Consider the following 21,038-nt stretch of genomic DNA (forward strand, 5'->3'; position numbering starts at 1 on the left):
GCTTGGTCAAACGCTGAACTGGACGAGGAAGTCTCAGGACAGGTCATTCATCTTTGAAACTGCTCGTCTCATTAAAGAAAACAACACCTAAGCACCACATTCACCATTAAATCAGGAGGAGAAAACAGCACGCAATCTAACATTTGGTTGGTTTTATATTTAGGGCCAAAAACCCATTTCTAACAAATCCAGCCCCGCATTCAAATCATTTCCAGATCTGCAGACTTGAGGGTGAGCTTTACGAGTTACAGTGAAACCAAGAGACCTTGGAGGCCGGAGTGGGGGTGGCTGTGTTCTCCAACCCGATGTGGAATGACAGAGAGGTATCCTTTCCGATGGCTGGGCAAAGAAAGTCATCTCAGCAGGTGGCTGCACCCCCGGAACTGGATGTGCCCGGGAGAGCCCGGGGCCGCTGCAAATCAGACCGGTCATAGTGTCCATCCATAAACGGATTCTGTCAGAATCTCTGCCGTGGGGTCCACCTGCATGGGAGGGAGAATCAGCAGGGAGCAGACGGGGGCGGGGGGGGGATCCTACGTTCGTATTTCAGATTCAGACAACCCTCCCTTCCCTGCCCCAAGCTTCGCCGTCCAACGCGGAGATGGGCAAAGGCCAGAACAGACTAGAGAGCTCGCAGACCCGGAGAGGAAGGGGTTGGGGGTGGGGGGGGGAGCAAGGATTCCAGAGCTAGCCCGGCGTAAACGACAGCGAGGCCCCGTGACGGCTCTTGGCTCTGTGCCCTGGCGGTTGTCAAGACCCTGGGCTCCAGACGTTCCGTTGGTCTGCTTAAGCAAGTCCAGTCCTCAGGTCTTTGAACTAAAGACCCACGTTTTTGCCTTTAGTGCCTTGGTGTGTCATCGACTTGCACAACCTTACCCCACGGGCCTTTGCCTTGGTTTGAATGTTTTTTTTTTTTTTTAATTTTTTTTTTCAACGTTTATTTATTTTTGGGACAGAGAGAGACAGAGCATGAACGGGGGAGGGGCAGAGAGAGAGGGAGACACAGAATCGGAAACAGGCTCCAGGCTCTGAGCCATCAGCCCAGAGCCTGACGCGGGGCTCGAACTCACGGACCGCGAGATCGTGACCTGGCTGAAGTCGGACGCTTAACCGACTGCGCCACCCAGGCGCCCTTGGTTTGAATGTTTAACTGCCACTAACCAGGGGCGCCTGGGGGGCTCGGTCGGTTGAGCATGCGACTTTGGCTCAGGTCATGATCTCACGGTTCGTGAGTTCGAGCCCCGCGTCAGGGGCTCTGCGCTGACAGCTCGGAGCCTGGAGCCCGCTTCGGATTCTGGGTCTCCCCCTCTCTCTGCCCCTCCCCCGCTCTCTCTCTCAAAAATAAACAAACATTAAAAAAAATAACCGCCACCCACCTGCCCAAGTGCCCCGAGACTGTAACTGTCGGCGGCTGTCCTCGGACACGGCCGCGTGCTCTGTTTTACCACCTGGAAGATGCAGAGGACAGGAACATCTGGTACCCCAAGTATGTGGAAAGATTTAGATGAAGGCACCCCACATGCAATATGATTAAAGAGCAGTGTGAGAATGTCAAATGCTATAAATACGGATAATATAATGATAACTGAGAAGCGGTTGGCTAATTGAAGCCAGTCCCCAGAGCTATCCTGTAATTATGGTATGCTTGTGTCAGATAAGCCCTGAAGCATGGCAAGGACCCCTGACGCAAACAGGCAGGTCACATAATTTGCATCTCACTAATTTCTGAGATACCCAGGCGACCGCAAGAGGCATTCTTAAGAGTTTTGGTAAGTCAAGAGAATTTCTTGACCTCAGCACTGTTTGTCTGCCTGGCTTTATGGTGCGTGACCTCCGCCACCGACTGGCAGTTCTAAGAGAGACCTGGGGGGTGGGTGGGGGGGGGTGGGGATGCCTGGGTGGTCGGGTGGGTTAAGTGTCTGACTTCAGCTCAGGTCACGATCTCATGGTTCATGGGTTCGAGCCCCATGTCGGACTCTGTGCCGACAGCTTGGAGCCTGGAGCCTGCTTCTCATTCTGTGTCTCCCCCTCTCTCTGCCCCTTCCCCGCTAATGCTCTCTCTCTCTCTCTCTCTCTCTCAAAAATAAGTAAACACTTTTTAAAAATTTTAAGAGAGACTGGGTCTTTTAGAAATCCATCCGAGTGTGAAATGCGAGGACAAGGTTTTCCTCGGCCTGAATAGATGAGAAAGGAAAAAAAAAAAAAAAATCAGGGGTGAGGGATATACGCTTTCAAGGTCAACAATCCCTAAATCAAGGACTAGGACTTTAGTGTTCACAGTAACATTACCTTTTGTTGAAGTGTTGGTACGTATCCCCAATTCCCCAGCCAGATTTCGATGGTTGCTATGTCCCCCAATAAGGCAGTTGTGCTCTTAATTTGACGACTAAAACCACCAGGGCGCCAAACGCTTGTCGATCTGTTTATTGGAGAGACGTCGTTGAGGCGGGAGTCTGGACGGGATTGGTGTTGAATCCCGGGCACCTCAATTCTTTAAACACGCCCTACTTTCTACGCCCTCCCCACTAGTCTGTAGGCTCTGTGAGGGCAGAAAGCATATTTGCCTCCGTTGTCATCACATCCCCGGGGCCCAGTGCCATGGCCCTCAATCCGTGGCTGTGCTCTGTGCACCTGGAGGCCTGTTCCAGTTTCCCTTCTAACTGGTCATTTAAAAATAGTTTGATGGGGCGCCAGTCAGTTCTCCCTCTCTCTGCCCCTCCCCCGCATTTGTCGAGAGAGAGAGAGAGAGAGAGAGAGAGAGAGAGAGAGCGAGCATGAAAGGGGGAGGGGCAGAGAGAGAGGGAGACACGGAATCCGAAGCAGGCTCCAGGCTCCGAGCTGTCAGCCCCAAAGCCTGACGCGGGGCTCGAACCCACGGACCGCGAGATCATGACCTGAGTTGAAGCTGGACGCTTAATTGACTGAGCCACCCAGGCGCCCCTAAAAAGTAATAAAAACTAACTTTAAAAAAGTTTGCCCTCTTACTCCCTGTAGTCCTGTCTTGAGTTCTTATCACACCAGGTCACCCGATCCTGGAAGCCTGCATTTCCTACCCTCTATCTCGACCTCAAATGCACGTTATCACCAGAGAACTGTGCGTTACGATGTCGGCAGCCCAGGCTGCATGCGCCGTTTCCAGCCCCTTCCAAATAATTTTCTCTGTGAATCACGAGGCTCCTCCTGTGTGAGTCAAACCTTCCCTCCACAGCAACTGGCTCCACAGGCTTATCTGGGCGTCTGTCTCGCTCTTCTTCTAAATTCAAGCTAAAGCCCTTCTGATCAGGTCACGTTGCCGCCGTGACCTAAACATCCACCCCGACCCTCTCCAGGGCATTCCTTCCCCAGCCAGGTGTCAGCGTGCTGTTTCAGCTGTTTCAGCCAGCTGTTGGGCTTGGTTGCAGGGTTATTTAGAGACTCTGATAGTCAGACTTTCTTCTTTATCGGCTACCGAATCACTCCGGCTCAATTTCCAGCCATTCCTCCCCTTCGAGACGGTCCGTGGAGGAAGGGAGAGTTTCACCCACCCACCCCCACCTTCACCCCCAAGCTGAGAGTAGAGACCCAGGAAGCCCAGTCCCTTCCCTCACAGCACCTTGATGTTTGCAGAAGGATCACAATCACGGGTGACTAAGAAACCCCGCTTTATTTTTGAAAGTCTAACGAGATAAGGTTTATTTTGTTCTCTTACATCATCTCTATTTTTTTTTCATGTTGATTTATTTATTTTCAGAGAGAGATGGACCGGGTCAGAGAGAGAGAGAGAGAGGAAGAGAGAATCCCAAGCAGGTTCCACGTTGTCAGTGCAGAGCCCGACCCGGGGCTCGAACTTGTGAACCGTGACATCATGACCTGAGCCGAAATCCAGAGTCAGACGCTTAACTGACTGAGCCACCCAGGTGCCCCTTTTATGTATTCTTTATTAAAGGAATCACTCATCCATCAGATTTTGAGGCACATAGCATTTGGAAAACTGTGAAAAATGGCTTTCCCTTTGCTCTGTCAAACGAGGAAAGAGGATAGATTTTTAAAAAAATAGATCAATAAATTCTGAGAACGTAGAGTGGAAAGTGTGAACAAATTTGCGCCAGACGCACGGTCCGTGAGGAACAAGGGGGCTAAGAGGGAGGGAAGAAGACATTACGATTGGGTGGGTTTCAAGGAAGTGTCTCTTTTTGGCCATCCTTCCCCTTACCAGCCAGTCCCCAGCCTCGGAGGAACGCAAACACCTGTCTCCTCGGCTTTTCATCGCGGGCCGCCAAGCATCAGCATGAAAACCTGTGCCACGTTAGCAACATCAAGTGCGCCCTCAATGCCACTCACGAGTCCTCGTACTCGCTCCTTGTTGACCTCCTGAGGTTCCCAGTCCAGCCACACCTGGGTATGGCGTGAACTCCAGAGCCACAGGTCCAGAGAGACAGAGACAGGCTGACCCGTGCGCAGAGGCTTAGTGACTCACGCCCTGCCTTCCGAGGGATTCTTGAAGGAATGTGTGATGTTTTAGGTCATGATCTCACGGTTTGTGAGTTCGAGCCCCACATGGGGCTCTGTGCTGACAGCTCGGAGCCTGGAGCCTGCTTCGGATTCCGTGTTTCCCTCTCTCCCTTCCCCTCCCCCACTAGCACTCTCTCTCTCTCTCTCTCTCTCTCTCTCTCTCAAAAATAAACATCAAAAAGATAAATAAATGGCCTTAATGCCTTATGGTTGTCACGGGATCACAAAGCACAGAACGAAGTCATTAGATTGGTGCTGTAGACGGCTGTGGGGTGTTGTGTGAGCCAGTGTGGGCTCTGGAGCAAGGGACGCTGGGAGAATTCTGAATCGGGGCGGTGGAGCAGGGAAGAAGGAGGACGAGACGAAGTAGATAATGTTCCAGAGGTAGAATCGGTAACGCTGAGAGATGGGTGTGGGGGGGAGCAGGGTCAGTTGAACACGACTCAGAAATGCTGGCCGGGCACCCAGCGGCGGGGGCGGGGGGGAGTAGACTGGATAGACCGGAGGAGGTGGTCGAGTTGATTTTGAGCACCCAAGGCACAGGTGCACGGGGGACATCCCGCCGGGGCAGCGGTGACCCTCAGACGGGCGGCACTGAGCCCAGGAGAGAGACGCGGGTGATGCAAGGTCAGAGGTCAGCGTGGAGTGGGGCGCCTCTGGCCAGGATCCCTCCCTCCCTCTTCCCTGGAGACACAACCCTCTGTTGTCTGGGGAGCAGCTCTGCCTTCCGGCCCCGCGGTCCCGGGCACGAGGGTCTCTCCGGAGCCTCACGCCCATACACGCCCTGGTCGCTGTTGCTTGACCCGGAGTTGGATCAGGACAAATGAACGTGACTTCTTCTTGGGGATTTTTTTCATTTCATTTCCAAGTGCACCTGCTTCTCCTTCTCGCATATTATTGTGGCTTGAGGACCAGCTATCTGGGGTTTCACTCGCTGGTGCTGGATGGTGCGGGATGCACGTACAAGACAGGCACTTTGTGGTCCTGTTTCCGTCGTGTCGAGGAAGCCAGTTGAGCATAAAAGAGGATGGAAGTGACATAGGGAAAATCAGAGAGAAAGACAGGTGGCCGTTTGGGCGTCCGTGGTTCCTGATGTTCCAGAGGCTTCTCCGCTCGCGGTGGATCCGCGAGCCGAACACCTCTCCTCCCGCCTCAACCAGGACAGGTGGGATCTCAGTCCCTGCCAACAAGCGTCCTGACAAAGACACCCCAGCAAGTATTTCCTGTGAAAGCAGCTTCCCTCCGCCCGTGAACGTCCAGATCCTACTGTGCCTCCTTCCCGAGAAGCTTCCGTAACCCCGAGCGGGAGGTGACCTCCCCCACCTGCGAGGCCCTGTACCCAAGCACCTTCTCGTCCTGACTCGTCACCTGTCCTTCTGTGGCCGTTCCGATGTGTGTGTTAGCTCCCTGCCCCAAACTGCGAGCCCCCGGAAACAGTTGTCAAACCTCAGCAGGTCCGGCTAACGTCTGAGACGATGCACTCCCAACTTCCCGATGCCCGTGCTGCTGGTCTGTAGGCCACGCGTCGGGCTCCGTGCGGACAGCTCGGAGCCTGGAACCTGCTTCGGATTCTGTGTCTCCCTCTCTCTCTCTCTCTGCCCTTCCCTGCTCACGCTCTGTCTCTCTCTGTCTCTCAAAAGTAAATAAACATTAAAAACAATTTTTTTTAAAGATCCATTTCACCTGTTCCTGCTGTCCTTTTGTAAGGTGGCTGCTAGAAAGTTTACACTAACATATTGTATTTCTATTGGAGAATACTGGCCTGGACGCTTAAAAGCAATGGTGGGTAGGGGGTGCCTGGGTGGCTCAGTCGGTTGGGCGTCCGACTTCGGCTCAGGTCATGATCTCGCGGTCCGTGGGTTCGAGCCCCACGTCGGGCTCTGTGCTGACAGCTCAGAGCCTGGAGCCTGTTTCAGATTCTGTGTCTCCCTCTTTCTCTGACCCTCCCCTGTTCATGCTCGCTCTCTCTCTCTCTGTCTCAAAAGTAAATAAACGTTAAAAAAAAAAAAAAAAAAAAAGCAATGGTGGGAAAAACGTTAACCTGACATTCCTGAGGACCTCTAAAGTCCTCCGTGCAAGCAAATAAATATTTAAAAGATATCTTGGAAGGAATGAGCAAGTCTGTGTCCTGGCAATCAGTAAACAGAAGCATATTTAGTTTCAAGGTGGTGCCTACATGAAATCAGATTCCCGGGGACAGAGCTCAAAAGGCAAATTGTATCCTCAAAGGGGGAAAGAGACGGGCTGGCGCTAACACAGACATGGTCACAAAAGCGTAGTAATTGCGAGGGGAACATGGCGGACACGATCTGGCGTCTCTGCTCCCCCCCTTCCTTGTCCACGTGCCTTCTGGGCCTTTCCGTGGTCGTATGAGAGAGCCTGAGTTCAGCTGCCGGAACGGAACAGGCTTCCCGGCCAGAGCCCGGAGCGCAGAGGATTGTGCCCTGGGTTCCGGACTGTGATACAAACAGCCCTGCCACTAGGGCCACGTGATCCGGCAAATTCCACGGTGCCCGGGGACTTCCTGGCACGGTGCCCGTGGACTTCATGTAAGTAGGGAGTTCGTGTGAGGTCAAGTCCGGCACCGCCCCCCGCGTTCCAGAAGCGGGCCCGGCTCCCTCTGGAAAGGCAGGTCCTGGCGTGCCGTGGGCTCCCGGATGAGAGTGTGTGTCACACGTGAGTCACGGAAGGATCAAAACTGCCATTAGGATCTGGGTGCTGGCGACGCCCCCAGCCGTGAGGTGGTGTGGGCACGACAGTGGCCCGCGACCAAAAACAGTGCCTTTGCTGGGCCTGGACTGTCTGGAGGCACAAGTAAGTTCCACAAGGGGACACGTACGAAGTCCCCCCACCTGTGCGGCAACTCCCGGCCGTGGCCTCCTGGGGAGGAAGGAGGATTGCCCGGATGCAATCAGCCGGCTCCGTGTGTCCTCTCGGCCCCAAACCAGCTGCTTCCAGGACAGCGCCGCTCAGCGGTGGTCCCGAGAACAGCGGCAAAGGAGCCGACAGAGCCTCTGGAAGTGCCGAGTTCCTCTGAACGTGTCACCCGGGGTCCGTGTGCTCCCGTGCAGAAACACCCAGGTCGTGGGGAGCTAGACGCCAGGAGTGGGCAAGGCCGGGATGCGCGCCTGGCCGGCCAAGCAAGACGGTGGGAGCAAGGGCCAAGGCGAGTGAAGGTAGTTGAAGAGCTGATGGGAATGGCGGCAGGTGAATAAATAAATAGGGGATATTGGACATGTAAGGGGGGGTGGGGTGGGGCGGGCGCCTGGGCGGCTCAGTGGCTTGGGCGTCCGACTTCGGCTCTGGTCGTGCTCTCCCTACGGTGTGGAACCCGACGCGGGGTTCCATCCTGTGAACCGTGAGATCGTGACCTGAGCCCCAACTGAGTCAGAAACTCAACTGGCTGAGCCACCCAGGCGCCCCAAGCGTCTGACTCTTGATTTCTCGATACATATTTGTTATCATAGGTAAATACGGGCAGCAGAAGGGCGCTATGGGGTCAACGGTCGCTGATTCAGCGACACGTGCCGTTCAGCCCGCGCGCATGCACACGCGCATCTACCCACACAAATGGTGACATTTCTGTCAGGAGAGGATCCTGTTCACACCACTCTGTGAGCCACCGTCGTTTATTTAAGCAATCCCCCCATTTGGAGACACGCACATTGAGTTGACAGCTAATTGAAAGCATTCCACGCTTCGTTTCCATGCTACGCTTTCCGACTGAAACGACTGTTTCATTCCGCCTTTCTTTGAACGGTTTGTCTTATGATTTTGGCCATTTGCATTTCTTTTAAACTTAAGCATCCTGTTCATTCCTTCTGCTCATATTTCTGTTAGGAACGATCAAAATTCATCTATATACTCGTACAAGTCAGAGATTGCCACAACGCTCGTGGTGAACAAGCAGTGTCCTTTTCGAACTGTTGCCTACGATTTTCTCCCTTCCTTTCTCCCCTTCCTTCCTTCCTTTCTTCCCTTCTTTCTCCCTTCCTTTTTTCTTCCTTCTTTTCTTCCTTCCTTCCTTCCTTCTTTTCCTTCCTTTTCTTTCTTTCTTCCTTTCTTTCTTTTTTCTTCCTTTCTTCCTTTCTTTCTTTTTTCTTCCTTTCTTTCTTCCTTTCTTTTTTCTTCCTTCCTTTCTTCCTTCCTTCCTTTCTTCCTTCCTTCCTTTTTTTCTTCCTTTCTTTCCTTTTTTCTTCCTTTCTTTCTTTTTCTTTCTTTCTTCCTTTCTTTCTTTTTTCTTCCTTCCTTTCTTCCTTTCTTTTTTCTTCCTTTCTTTTTTCTTCCTTCCTTTCTTCCTCCCTTTCTTTCTTCCTTCCTTCTTTCTTTCCTTTCTTTCTTCCTTCCTTCTTTCCTTTCTCTCTTCCTTTTTCTTTTTTCTTCCTTTCTTCTTTTCTTTCTTTTTTCTTCCTTCCTTTATTCCTTCCTTCCTTCCTTCCTTTCTTCCTTCCTTTCTTTCTTCCTTCCTTTCTTCCTTCCTTTCTTTCTTCCTTCTTTCCTTTCTTTCTTCCTTCCTTCCTTCCTTTCTTTCTTCCTTCCTTCTTTCCTTTCTTTCTTCCTTCCTTCCTTCCTTTCTTCCTTTCTTTCCTTTTTTCTTCCTTTCTTCCTTTCTTTCTTTCTTTCTTTCTTTTTCTTTCTTCCTTCCTTCCTTTCTTTCTTCCTTTCTTCCTTTCTTTCTTTCTTTCTTCCTTCCTTCCTTTCTTCCTTCCTTCCTTTCTTTTTTCTTCCTTTCTTCCTTTATTTCTTTTTTTCTTCCTTCCTTTCTTTCTTCCTTTATTTCTTCCTTTTTTCTTTCTTCTTTTCTTTTTCTTTTCTTTCTTTCTTCCTTCCTTCCTTCCTTTCTTTTTTTTTTTTTTTTAATTTTTTTTTTAACGTTTATTTATTTTTTTGGGACAGAGAGAGACAGAGCATGAACGGGGGAGGGGCAGAGAGAGAGGGAGACACAGAATCAGAAACAGGCTCCAAGCTCTGAGCCATCAGCCCAGAGCCCGACGCGGGGCTCAAACTCACGGACCGGGAGATCGTGACCTGGCTGAAGTCGGACGCTTAACCGACTGCGCCACCCAGACGCCCCCTTTCCTTCCTTTCTTTGTTCCTTCCTTCCTTCCTTCCTTTTTTTGTCCTTGTGCTCTTGAATTGGTTGTCAAATTTGCCTTTCAGACCCTTTGCTCTCTTCTGTTTCAGAGGATAGAGAAGAAGTTCAATCCTTACACCCTCTGTGTGTTAATTGAATGCTGGAACCTTACCCTCTGCAAATTTAAATCTGGAAGTAACATCTAAGTGCAGTTTCTACCTTAATTTGTGAAGTCCAGTAAGCATTCAACGGGAACATTTCTCCAGCTTTGTTTTGTCTTTTCAGAGATTCCTACGTTCCCGATGCCAGAGTCCAGTATCCTGATAGCCCGCAACATGAAAACCACTCTCGTCACACGTACTTCCTCCCTGAGCCTGGCTTGCTGTCACTCTGGAATAACCGAGCATCCTGGGATGTGATTCACCCTCCAGTCTCTCTCTGCCTTCTGTGGGCTCCGCACGGAGGTGGGCAGCAGGGAACATCGGAGGGTTGAGCTGGGGCTCACAAATTATCTCCAGACCATGGTGCACGCGGAGAGCAGTCTTGCCTCGCAGACCGGGGCCTGGGGCTGCCCGGGCTGCTGGGCTGTGGGTCAGTGCACCTGTGAGAACAGAGCCTCAGATAAGGAGTAAAAAAAATCTGCAAAAAAACCCCAACATGTTCCCGTCACATCTTGGGCCGAACCCTGCCCTGTGCAGGGGTAGGGTGAGACCCCGGGTCGGCAGGGGGCTGCAGAGCTGAGAAAGACCTCAGAGACCGTGCAGACCTGAAGAGGTCGGAAGCAGCCAGAGCAGACACGCTTGGGTAGCCCCTGAGCCCCTGACCGAGACTTCAGAAAGCCCACGCCCTGGAAGCAAGGACCGCACAGTAGCAGGAAGGGCTGCGCCCCAGCAGCTGGGTACAACTGCAAAGACCCGTCCTCACACAGCCGAAACCAATGCTCGCGTCTCAGCACGACCAAGGCAATCCCTCTGCCACCACGCTGTGTGCAAGACCAAATCCAGACACTCTCTAGAGGAATCTGAAGATCCGGAGCCCCTGTAATCTGCCCTGTCCAATATTTGCACATGATACAATATTAGACACGCAAAGGAAGTGCTTAAGAAATGAAATGGTCACGGGGCGCCTGGGTGGCGCAGTCGGTTAAGCGTCCGACTTCAGCCAGGTCACGATCTCGCGGTCCGTGAGTTCGAGCCCCGCGTCAGGCTCTGGGCTGATGGCTCGGAGCCTGGAGCCTGTTTCCGATTCTGTGTCTCCCTCTCTCTCTGCCCCTCCCCCGTTCATGCTCTGTCTCTCTCTGTCCCAAAAATAAATAAACGTTGAAAAAAAAATTAAAAAAAAAATACATATTAAACAACTTAAAAAAAAGAACATTCTAGAAATATGAAACCTAACATCTGAAGTTAGGTACTTAATAGAATGCCTTACAGGAGAAGGGCACAGCAGGGAACAGAATTAAGTGCAGGTGAAGACAGATCAATAGAAAATACTAGAACCAAAGCACAGAGTGGGGAAAAGGAGCCCAAAAGTTGCTCTTGTCACTCTGTCCTCCAGGACAGTCCCCACGCCGTAATTACGATCTGCGGTGTCCCTAACAATTAGAACTTCTGCTTTCGCGGTTGAGGGTGTCCCTCCTTCCCCAGCTTTGAACCAGACGGGGTGTTTCCCCCGACCCTGTTCTCCTGCTTTTCCCCACAGGTCTTGTGCATGGGTCTCTTGCTCTCCAGAGGGCAGAAAACAGACGGGAAATCTCCCCACGGATGACTCATGGGTTGGCCTCCTCTTTCCCTGGGTGTAGCAGGGTGGGATGTTTACTCTTGCCCCTTCCGTGGCATTTCAAAGGGTTCCTCGGGGGCGCCCGGAGGGCTCAGTCGGTTGTGCGTCCAACTCCTGGTTTCAGCTCTGGTCCCGATCTCACGGTCCGTGAGTTCGAGCCCCACGTCAGCACGGAGCCTGCTTGGGATTCTCTCGCTCCCTCTCTCTCTGCCCCTCTCTCGCTTGCTCTCTCTCTCTCTCTCCCTGTCTCTCAAAATAAATAAATTAAAAAAAATAAAAGGGTCCTTCCCAAACCTTCCACTTCCCATTTCTGGGTTGATGTGTTTTCTTCTGACTTGTTGCTTACAGCTCCTTCCCGAGCCTCTGAGAACCCTGTGGTCCAGCCCCCTGTTGGACTCACCTTGGCCAGGACCTAAGAAAGTCCTCAGTGGGCTCCCTCCCTCCGGCCACCAGAAACACGCCCCTGTGTTTTGGTCCCAGGACAACCCGGGCACGCGCTGAGGTCCCAAAGCTCTGGGGCCAGAGCAGCCACGCCAGGGGTTCCCACGTTAGATCTCCCAGGTGCGAATCTAGCATCAGTCCCTTGGTTTCTGGCACTTGAGAAGACACAAGCCTAGCTCTCCACCGGTCCCTCCGGAGACCATTTTCCTGGGTTTGGAGTGAGGGGAGGTTCACCAGACACCCCAGTGTCTCCAGACTTTCTGTAGCCTGGAGACAGGTGGTTGCCTGAGGGTCACAGGATCCTTTCCAGATCCAGGTGGAGGCCTCACATCTCTCTTTGGCTGTGCAACAAAGGGTTAACTCCGCAGGCTTACGAGGTGCAATCTTGCACATTCCAGAGAAGGGCCCGGTCCTTCTCAGTGTGGCATGACCTGATGTAGGAGTCCCTGGAATGTTCTGCCTGATAACAGTATCTTTGCATACCTGGGACCTTGGACCACACCAGATAGCTTAATGTTGACAACGTGATTTATGAGGAGGGCCTCTGGCCACACCGTATCTCTTGGAGCCCTGGAGGCCCAGGGACTATAGCCTAGGTCAGCCGTGGAGGGGCTCCATGGCCCCGTCACTGACCCCTGCTAAACCCCGGACGGCAGGACTCAGGTGGACTTCCCTGGCCGGGGTGCCTGATGTCACCTGTCACGCCTCATCTCTGAGAGTGTTAAGGGCCTCCTGTACGACCCCCCCGGAGAGGACAACCGGACACGGATGCCTCGTCTCCCGGACGCTGTCCCACGTACTCCTGTCTTTTGTTGATCCCCCCTCCCCCATCTTTTTGCCTCCCCACGCCGTAGGGAAAGCCGCTTTTCTGCATTCCGTGCGTCCCTCTGAATCATTGAACCTGAGAACGGTCTTGGAAACCCCGACCCCGGGGCCAAGAGTAAAACTAACATGCTTTCATCACACAGTTGCAGTATTATAACATGTCTTAACCCCCCAGAAAACCACAGAGGTGAATATAGCACCCCTGTGCCCACCACACAGAATAAATACATTTTGTCGTATTTGCTTTACTTCTCTAATTTTCCTTTCTTTTCTTTTCTTTTCTTTTCTTTTCTTTTGTTTTCTTTCCTTTTCCTTTCTTCTTTCTTTCTTTCTTATTAGGAGTAAAGTCTAATAGGGACCCCTGGGTGGTTCAGTCGGTTGAGTGTCCGACTTCCGCTCAGGTCACGATCTCACAGTTCATGGGTTTGAGCCCCGCATCGGGCTCTGTGCTCACAGCTCGGAGCCTGGAGCCTGCTTCGGATTCTGTGTCTCCCCTCTCTCTCTGACGCTCCCCTGCTCATGCTCATGCTCTGTCTCTCTCTCAAAAATAAACAAACCTTAAAAAAATTTTTTTTAAAAAGAAAGAAAGAAACCTAATAGATACGAGCCAGTTTCCCCGGTACCCCTATCCCTGCTGGTTCCTACTCTCAGGCTGCTTTATATTCTTCCTTCTCAGGTTTTTATATTTTTTCTCCCGTATGTTTATCTTCCTTTACTGAGTTATGTAGCACCCTAGCATGGGGGTCTTTGTATCATCATTTTTTTAATGTTTATTTATTTGGGGGGGGTGGGGCAGGGGGAGATCGTGAGCCGGGGAGGGCCAGACAGAGAAAGAGAGAGAGAGAATCCCAAGCAGGCTCTGTGCTGTCCGTGGAGAGCCCGATGCGGGGCTCGAACTCGCAAACCGTGAGATCATGACCTGAGCCGAAATCAAGAGCCAGCCCTTAACTGACTGAGCCTCCCCGGGCACCCCTGCGTCATTCCAGTTTTGAGCAACAAGTTGGTGAAGTGCACATTCTTAACTTAATTCCAACGCAACAAATATGCGCTGGGTGGTATTTTACTAGGTGCCATCACCGGTGCTGGGACGCAATGGGGTCAGGCCGTCATCCTCATGGACCTTCCAACCCGGCGAAAACAGTAGCGGTGAAGCTTCCTGAATTCTATACGTGTTTTCTGAACGGTCCTTCCTAACACGCAACGTTCCCGCATCTCTGGAAGATTCTTCTACCGAGTCAGGCACGACAGCGGGGCGGGGGGGTTGGGTATTAGGATCAGATCAAGGGTGTAGCGGGGCCGAGTGTTTCCCAAGGCTCCTGGGTACCCCGCGTGGAGCACAGACCAGTATCCCGGGCTGGCTGAGAGCCCTGAGAGGGTGGGCTTTGCGGCCCCACAGGAAGCCAGGTCTCCCTCCTGGACCCACTCGTGAAGGCTTCCCAAGCCACCGGGTCCCTTCATATGAGATGCGGTGGCCTCGATTAAGGCTTGAGCAGAGCGCATGTCTGTGCGTAGAAGGTGAGGACAGATGAGACCCGCTTCATTGGCCTCTGACTTGTCCTCATGAAATATTCTGGTTTTCTAGACCTTGGTTTCCTGGTCTATAACATGAGGTGGACTGAAAAACACCAGGCGACCTTTCAGGGCTCCACCGACCCTCACATTCTAGGCTCCGAAAATTCTACGGGCCTCAAGACAACAACGACAGACAACAATAACTAGCAAATGCCGTGAGCCTGGACAACCAGTGAAAGGTAAATACATTACCCAGACAGGCGATCGGGTCTCAGAATTGATGCTGTTCCGTGGAATATTAGGGGACATTTGGAATATCGGTTTTGACAACGTAAGGACAAAAAAAAAAAAAAAAAAGAAAAGATGCCAGTACCCGGAATATCCCAGAAAGATTCTTTCCACGCTGCTGTAAACAAAATCAGTTCAGTTTTCCACTAACTGTCACTCAGTGACCGCTTACCGAGCACTTCCCAAGTGCCCGGCTACCCGCCGTGGAACAGAAAAGGAGAAAGGGGTCGGGGGAAGAAGGAGGCACAGACAGAATGGGAAGGAAGCCCGTGTGGGGAAAAGCCTCCCAGGTTGGAAGGATCACAGAAGTCTTCCCGGAGAAGGTGACGTAGCAAATTGATTCCTTGGATATTTGTATTTCATTAATAGGTATTTATTGAGTCATGGTTGTTGGGTTCCTTGCCCTGCACAACATAAAGGCCGTGGGCTACAAGGATGAATAAGACAAAGCCAGAGTCCCCGTCTGTACAGTTCCCACAAGCACGGGTCGCCACAGTGTGTGACAGAGGTGAACAGAGACTGCCACAGCCAGAGGAGGGACGCGTCACCACCTCAAGGAGGGGCTTGTGAAGGTTTCGGGGAGAAAGGGGCAGGGCCGGTCTTGTGCTTAATCCACGGAGGCCCAGAGTGAAAGGAAAGGCACTCTTGGCAAAGCCAGAGGCACGTGCAAAGGCCCGGTGGTGGGAGGGAGCCCCACGACCCCAGCCGAGGATAATCAGCCAATATCCCCAAAGCAGCCGCGCGTGATGCAAAGTGACAAAGGGAGAGGTGGGGTCTGTTTGTGAAGAGCTGAGGGACCCACGAACGCAGACGCTCTGGCGAGGTGAAACTAACGGCAGAGGAGGTTGATGGTGTTAAAATGAACCCCAGGTAAGAACGACTCAAAAAGTTACCCACAGAAAGTGGCGAGGCACGAAGACCGCAGGCCTCGTGTTTCTCCCGTGACGACCGTCCCTAACGTGTGATTGAAAAACTCGTCTTGGAAAAAAGGAGAGGAAACAGGATTTATCGCCAATTGAACAACCGAATTTTCCATCTTCCCCTAAAGCAGAATTTACTTCTCTCCCGGAAAGCCACAAGCCACAGGGGGGAGAATAAATGAGACATAAATACAAACAGACTTCCCTGAAGGGCGGTCGGCAGACAAGGGTTCTTAGGAGGAGGACCAGTTGATGTCATTATGAAGTCAGATAAAATTACTCATCCCTGTTCTGTTATTAACGAAAAAGGGGAAAACCCGGGGACGGGTAAGAAAACTGTAGATTACAAATTATTCCAGGCACCTTCTGCCTGTGCTCCAGCGAGGGAACAGAGGGAATGTTCTGGAAGTTGCTCTTTCTTTGCTGGCCCTTGAGACCCCTCCGGGTTACGGCGTCCTTGGACTGTGCCCTCATCCACGTCCAGAATCACAGCGTGGAACAGCATCTCGGGGGCTCTGGCTCAGCCACCCTGTGCTCTACCCAGAGTGCAGACCCCCACGCCAGCCTGTGGGGTTTGTTTTTAAGTTTATTTATTTATTTATTTATTTATTTTGAGGGAGAGAGAGAGAGAGAGAGAGGGACACAGAGAGAGCGTGTGAGAATCCCAAGCAGGCTCTACACCTCCAGTGCGGAGCCGGACGCGGGGCTCAAACCCACAAACCGCGAGATCGTGACCTGAGCCGAAGTCGGTCGCTCGACCGACTGAGGCCCTCAGGCGCCCCTGCCAGCCTGTGTTCTTAATCCAGTTCAAGTGCCTTGAGTCCTGCCCTGACTGCACAGCCTTCACCTTGGGGGCCGCTCCCGTCCCTCTCACCTGGTCAGCTCAGCAAGGCAGCCTTCCTCTGGCTTCTTCCAGAACTCCCTTCTTTATCACCCTTCCCTGAACTCACTCCAGCTTTTTCATGGCTAAAAAAAAAAAAAAAAGCCACGTGATTTTACTTTGCAGTAGTTTCCACGTGAGCAGAAATACGGAACGCGACAGGAGACGACAGCCCGGGTGGGTCCCCCCACGGCGGCCTCGCGGTAGGGTCGTGCTGAAGGTTAGATACACGTGTACGTAGCATAATGCACAGTATGAAGCACTGTGTAATATGCAATTCATCATCGCCACCGCCGTCATCGTATTGCTATTATCAGTATTATTTGTATTGAGTCCTTGGAGGGGCCTCGGGGGGCCTCGGCCACACACGCACCGGACCAGAGCCCCGAGCCGTCGCTTTGCGCATCACCCAGATGGCAGTCGGCACCGGGCACCGGTGGCCCGGCGTCTCCAGCCTCCAGCCACCCCCACCTGCCGTGGGAAGAGGATGAGGGTCTGAAGACGGTTCCGGGGAAGCAGGGGGTAGGGACCCGGTGAGAGGGCAGCGGTCTCTCCTGGCGGCCCCCCCCCCCCACTGGCGGTGCCGTGGGCCCCGGGACGGCCCGCCGTGTGGGCCTGGGGGGCTGTGCTCCCGGGAGCCTCTGCCTGGACCCAGCTGCCCCGATGCTCCCAGCTTGGCTCCAGTCACAGGGTCACGGGGCCGGGTGCCCAGCACCGGCCCGAGGGCACGTGGGTGGAGGGACGGGAGGCTTTGCGTCTCTCCGTCCACACGCTCGGAAGAGGAAGGCGAAAGAGGGTAGGTGGCGTCGCTGTGGCCACGGCCACTCACTCGACACGACTGGCCCCGGTGTCCCCAGGGTGACGGTGGCTCACGGGCCCTCCCGGGAGGCAATCCCCGCCTCCTCCCCCGTCCGGACACCACGGGCTAGTCGTGAGGCTAGTGTAAGTGCACACGGTGAGCACAGAACACAACTGGGAAACGGGGAGGGGATGAGCTCAGGCGACCACGAGTCAGCCTTCCGGCAGGAACCAGCCGCTTCCCAGCAAAGACGCCGGACAGGAAGCGGGGTGGCTTCAGGTCCTGGGGCCACCGTGTCATCCGGGCGAATTTCGTGCCATCCCGGAATCCCCGTTTCTGTCTGTGTAAGGCAGGGGGTGTCGAGATGGTGGAAACGAGGCGATTTTACGTTCTCACGGTACCCGGGTGACCGGCCACCAGTCTGCCCCGTCCGAGGGAGTCCCGGCACATAAGGTCCTACAGCCACGACAGATCCGGGGAAACGGGGACGGCCAGTCAGCCCGACCTGGCTGTCGTTCAGCAGACGAGCGTAATGGCAGTCGTGGTCCACACTACACGAGCTGGCTCTGCGGGCGACTGCCGGTAGGTCCCGCCCCGCGTATCGTGTGTGCGTTGGCCCAGTCGAGGGGGACACAGAGTAGCCGGGATTTGAACCGGGAACCCGCAATCTCCTTCCAGGCCGTACGGTCTCCCTCAGTGTGCTATGGCTATGCCCTCGTCCCTCAAAAGTACGAACCACCGTGTCCCAGGCCTCGTCCCGAGTACCGCGACTGTGGTGAGTCACTGAGTTCTTACGATGACCCTCGTGCAACTATCAGGGACCAGAAAGGAAGCAAGTCCCTGGGGAGAGCTGGAGGGACACGTGGAGGGCGGGCTGTGCTGGGTCTGGCGTCGGCACCCAACGCCCGTGTCCCGGGAGCCTCCTCCTAACCAGGCCGGGGTCCCCGTCCCCTGCACCCATGGCCAACTCCTAACCAGGCCGGGAGCCTGGTCCCCCGCACCCACGGCCTCCTCCTAACCCAGCCGGGGTCCCCCAACCCCCGTGCCCAAGGCCTCCTCCTAACCCAGCTGGGGTCCCCTACCTCTGCGCCCAGGATGTCCTCTGGCCTCCGGGGTCCCCTTCCTCCTCGGCCTCTCCCGGCTGCCTTGCAGGCTTGCAGCCCGGGGCCTGCAGGGAGGGAGCGGAGACCCTGCGGTTCGGCAGCATGTGCTACACCTGTGGCCTCGGCTCCCTGAACAGGAAGGTGGAGGCCCAGGTGAGGGTAGGAGGCCTGCAAGGTCTCAAAGCTGTTGGAAGGGAGCCGGTGCGGCAGGGAACTTTCTAGGTACCTTGGGATCCCTCAGGGAGGTCGGAAGAGTGCAGGGCAAGAGCTGAGTCTCCGGGGAGATCACAGGGCCCCACCTGAGAGAAGGAAACACCCGGATTGGGGCGCCTCAAGTGCACTCAATCCAACCTGCCGCCCCGCGTCGTCGGTGGAGGGACGGAGTCGGGCCCGGCTGCCCGGCTGGCCCTCGCTCAGGCTCTGCCTCCACTTCCCCGAGGACCGGCCCGCCAGCGCGCCGGAAATTTCCGTCATTTGAGCCGGTCATTCCCCCCGGGCAGGGCATTTTCACCCAAGAAGTCGTGCGGAGTATCAGTTCAGTTTCCTGAGAGTGGTCACTCACGAGCCACTGTGGGCCACTGCTGTCCGGGAAGGGTCACTGTGTCCAAAGACCTAGGCTTCAGCCGCGTCCGGGCGGAGGTGGGAGCCGGGGATGGGTTTCTACTAGAAAGGAGAAACCAGAGCGGCTGGCTGGTGGAGGGAGGGAGGAGGGCAGGGAGAGCCAGGTGCAGGGAGCGGGGTGCCATGGGGGGTACCCCCCCAGGTGTCTCGCACCACGATCTTGGGCGGGGCCCTTGGAGAGTCAGCGTCCCCAGTCCCCAGTCCTCACTGCCGGGAACAGAGAGGGTCAAATGAGGCCAGGTCGTAGCACCGCGAGGGGCCAGAAGACAGAGGTGCCAGCCCCCATGTCCCAGGGCACGCTGGGCGGGGCCAGAGCTGGGGCTACAACCCTGTCCCCAGTCCCAGAGTCTGCTGGTGGCTACCAGGGTCCCCAGCTGGCCCCTCGCTGCCTCAAAGAAACCCCCTGGCAGCTGTCACCATGGTTTGGTGAGGGGCCAAATGAATGGCTGCCCTTTGAGCAAAAATGCTCAGAAATGGCCCATCTAGAGAGCCGTCCCTCTGCCCCCAGGTCCCAAACATCGGTCCTCACATTTGTTGACGGGACAGCAGCACCGTCGCCCGGGTGAGAGGGTCCGGTCCCTCGGGCACAGCACACAGCCTCCCAGAGCGGTCAGTGCAAAAACCCTCGGGGACCAGAAGAACGACGCTCACTCTCACGTTCAGCCGCTGCTTGACGCGCCTTATGTGAATTAACCCGCTCAGTCCTCACTGTGAGCCCCCCATTTTACAGAGGAGGAAACTGAGGCACAGAGAGGTTCAGGGACGTGTCAGAATCCTCACAGCTGACACCGGCCGAGGCAGGATCCGACCCCGGACCTGCTGATGCCAAGGTGCCCGGCGTTTCGTGGGCGCACCAGCTGGCCCCCCCAGCCGCACCGGAGACGGTTCCGGTGAGGTGCTCACTGTCCACGCCACGTCATCTGGCAAAGTCGGACTAGAGGAGGTGGCGGGAGGCCGGTCCCCTTCCCAGCTTGGCGACTAACCTTCCGCCCAGCCCCGAGTACTGCACTTGGAGGCCGTCCGGATCTCAGCTCCCAGCTGCGAAATGGGGGGGTGGGTGGGGGGTGGGGGGAGGTCCAAGGGTGCCCTCAGCTCCTCCGTGAAAACGTCCCCAGTAAATCAAGAGTTCTCCCACAGCATGATGCGGTTGTCTGCTCGGGTCCGCGGAGACCGAATCGAGAGGAAGCTTCAGGCTTCCCAGTGGGAGAAAAGTTGTTTTGCAAGATTTTTTCAACGATGAAGAAAACTCGTCCAAAACAATGGAGGCATTTTCTTTTATTTCCAAAGGAAATGATTCAACCTAAGCAAAGGTCACTATTGAAAGAGAGGAGCTCAATCGTGTCGTAAACATCAGAGATTCTGCAACTTGTCCCTGCAGGCTGGAGGGGCAGCCTGGGCTTCTGCTGTGTGCACGTGTAAGTGTGCAGGAGGCGTGTGTGCACAAACGTGTGTCCGCGTGCGTGCGTGCGTGTGCACGTGTGTGTGCGTCTGCCTGTGCGTGCGTGTGTTTTCTTCATCAGGTTTCTGCCTGAAGCTATCTTTCTTTTTAAAACTATGGTTTTCAAACCTGAATGCATTAGAATACCCTGGAGGGCTTTGAGTTTATTTATTCACTCTGAGAGAGAAGGAGAGGAGGGGAGAGGCAGAGAGAGAGAATCCCAACCAGGCTCCTGGGTGTCAGTGCGGAGCCCGACGTGGGGCTCGAACTCACGAACGTTAGATCACGACCTGAGCCAAAACCAAGAGTTGGATGCGTAACCCCCTGAGCCACCCAGGCACCTCACACCCTGGAGAACTTTAAAAACCCCCAACAATTGGACCTCGCTCCCGGCAATTGGATGGGGCTCGCGCTCTGAGGTCCAGGCGTTAGCACCGTTTTCAAACAAGCTTCCCTCGCTGCTCGAATGAGTGGAGGGCCATTGTCCCGAAACAGTGCTCCCCACATGTCAGCACTCAGCGTCATCGGGAGAGCGTGGCGGAGACAGATTGCTCACTAGGCGCTAATTCCGCGGGTCCAGGGTAGAGCCCAAGAGTTTCCATTTCTAAACGCAGCTAAATCCTTACCTGCACGCCGGTCGTGTGATTATTGTATCATCTTTGTATTACACGACTTAGAACAACACGCGTATTAATAAAATAATTCAGAGATATAGTTACAAAATGATTTATATATAGGCATACAATCAGTGCTTACTGCCCAAATATTGTTTTGCTAATCCTGGAATGTTATCGTTAAGGAGTGGAGACCATAACTAGAATCCAAAGACAAGAAATAATGAATACTGGGGGGGGGGGGTGTGTAGAGAGA

The 21,038-nt window shown here is 54.1% G+C and overlaps 1 long non-coding RNA gene across 1 annotated transcript; it reads right to left on the minus strand.

Annotated features, from left to right (window-relative positions):
- Window positions 1-2,200: 2,200 nt before the first annotated feature.
- On the minus strand, window positions 2,201-18,176 carry LOC147580507 (uncharacterized). The gene is made up of 3 exons (XR_015253003.1): window positions 18,089-18,176; window positions 16,202-16,293; window positions 2,201-2,419 (listed from the first exon to the last, which is right to left on the minus strand). It is a non-coding gene; the product is annotated as an uncharacterized LOC147580507 (long non-coding RNA).
- Window positions 18,177-21,038: the final 2,862 nt, after the last annotated feature.

Source organism: Puma concolor, chromosome B3, assembly GCF_028749965.1.
Source record: "Puma concolor isolate L17-30 chromosome B3, mPumCon1.1.hap2, whole genome shotgun sequence".
NCBI classification, from domain to species: Eukaryota; Metazoa; Chordata; class Mammalia; order Carnivora; family Felidae; genus Puma; species Puma concolor.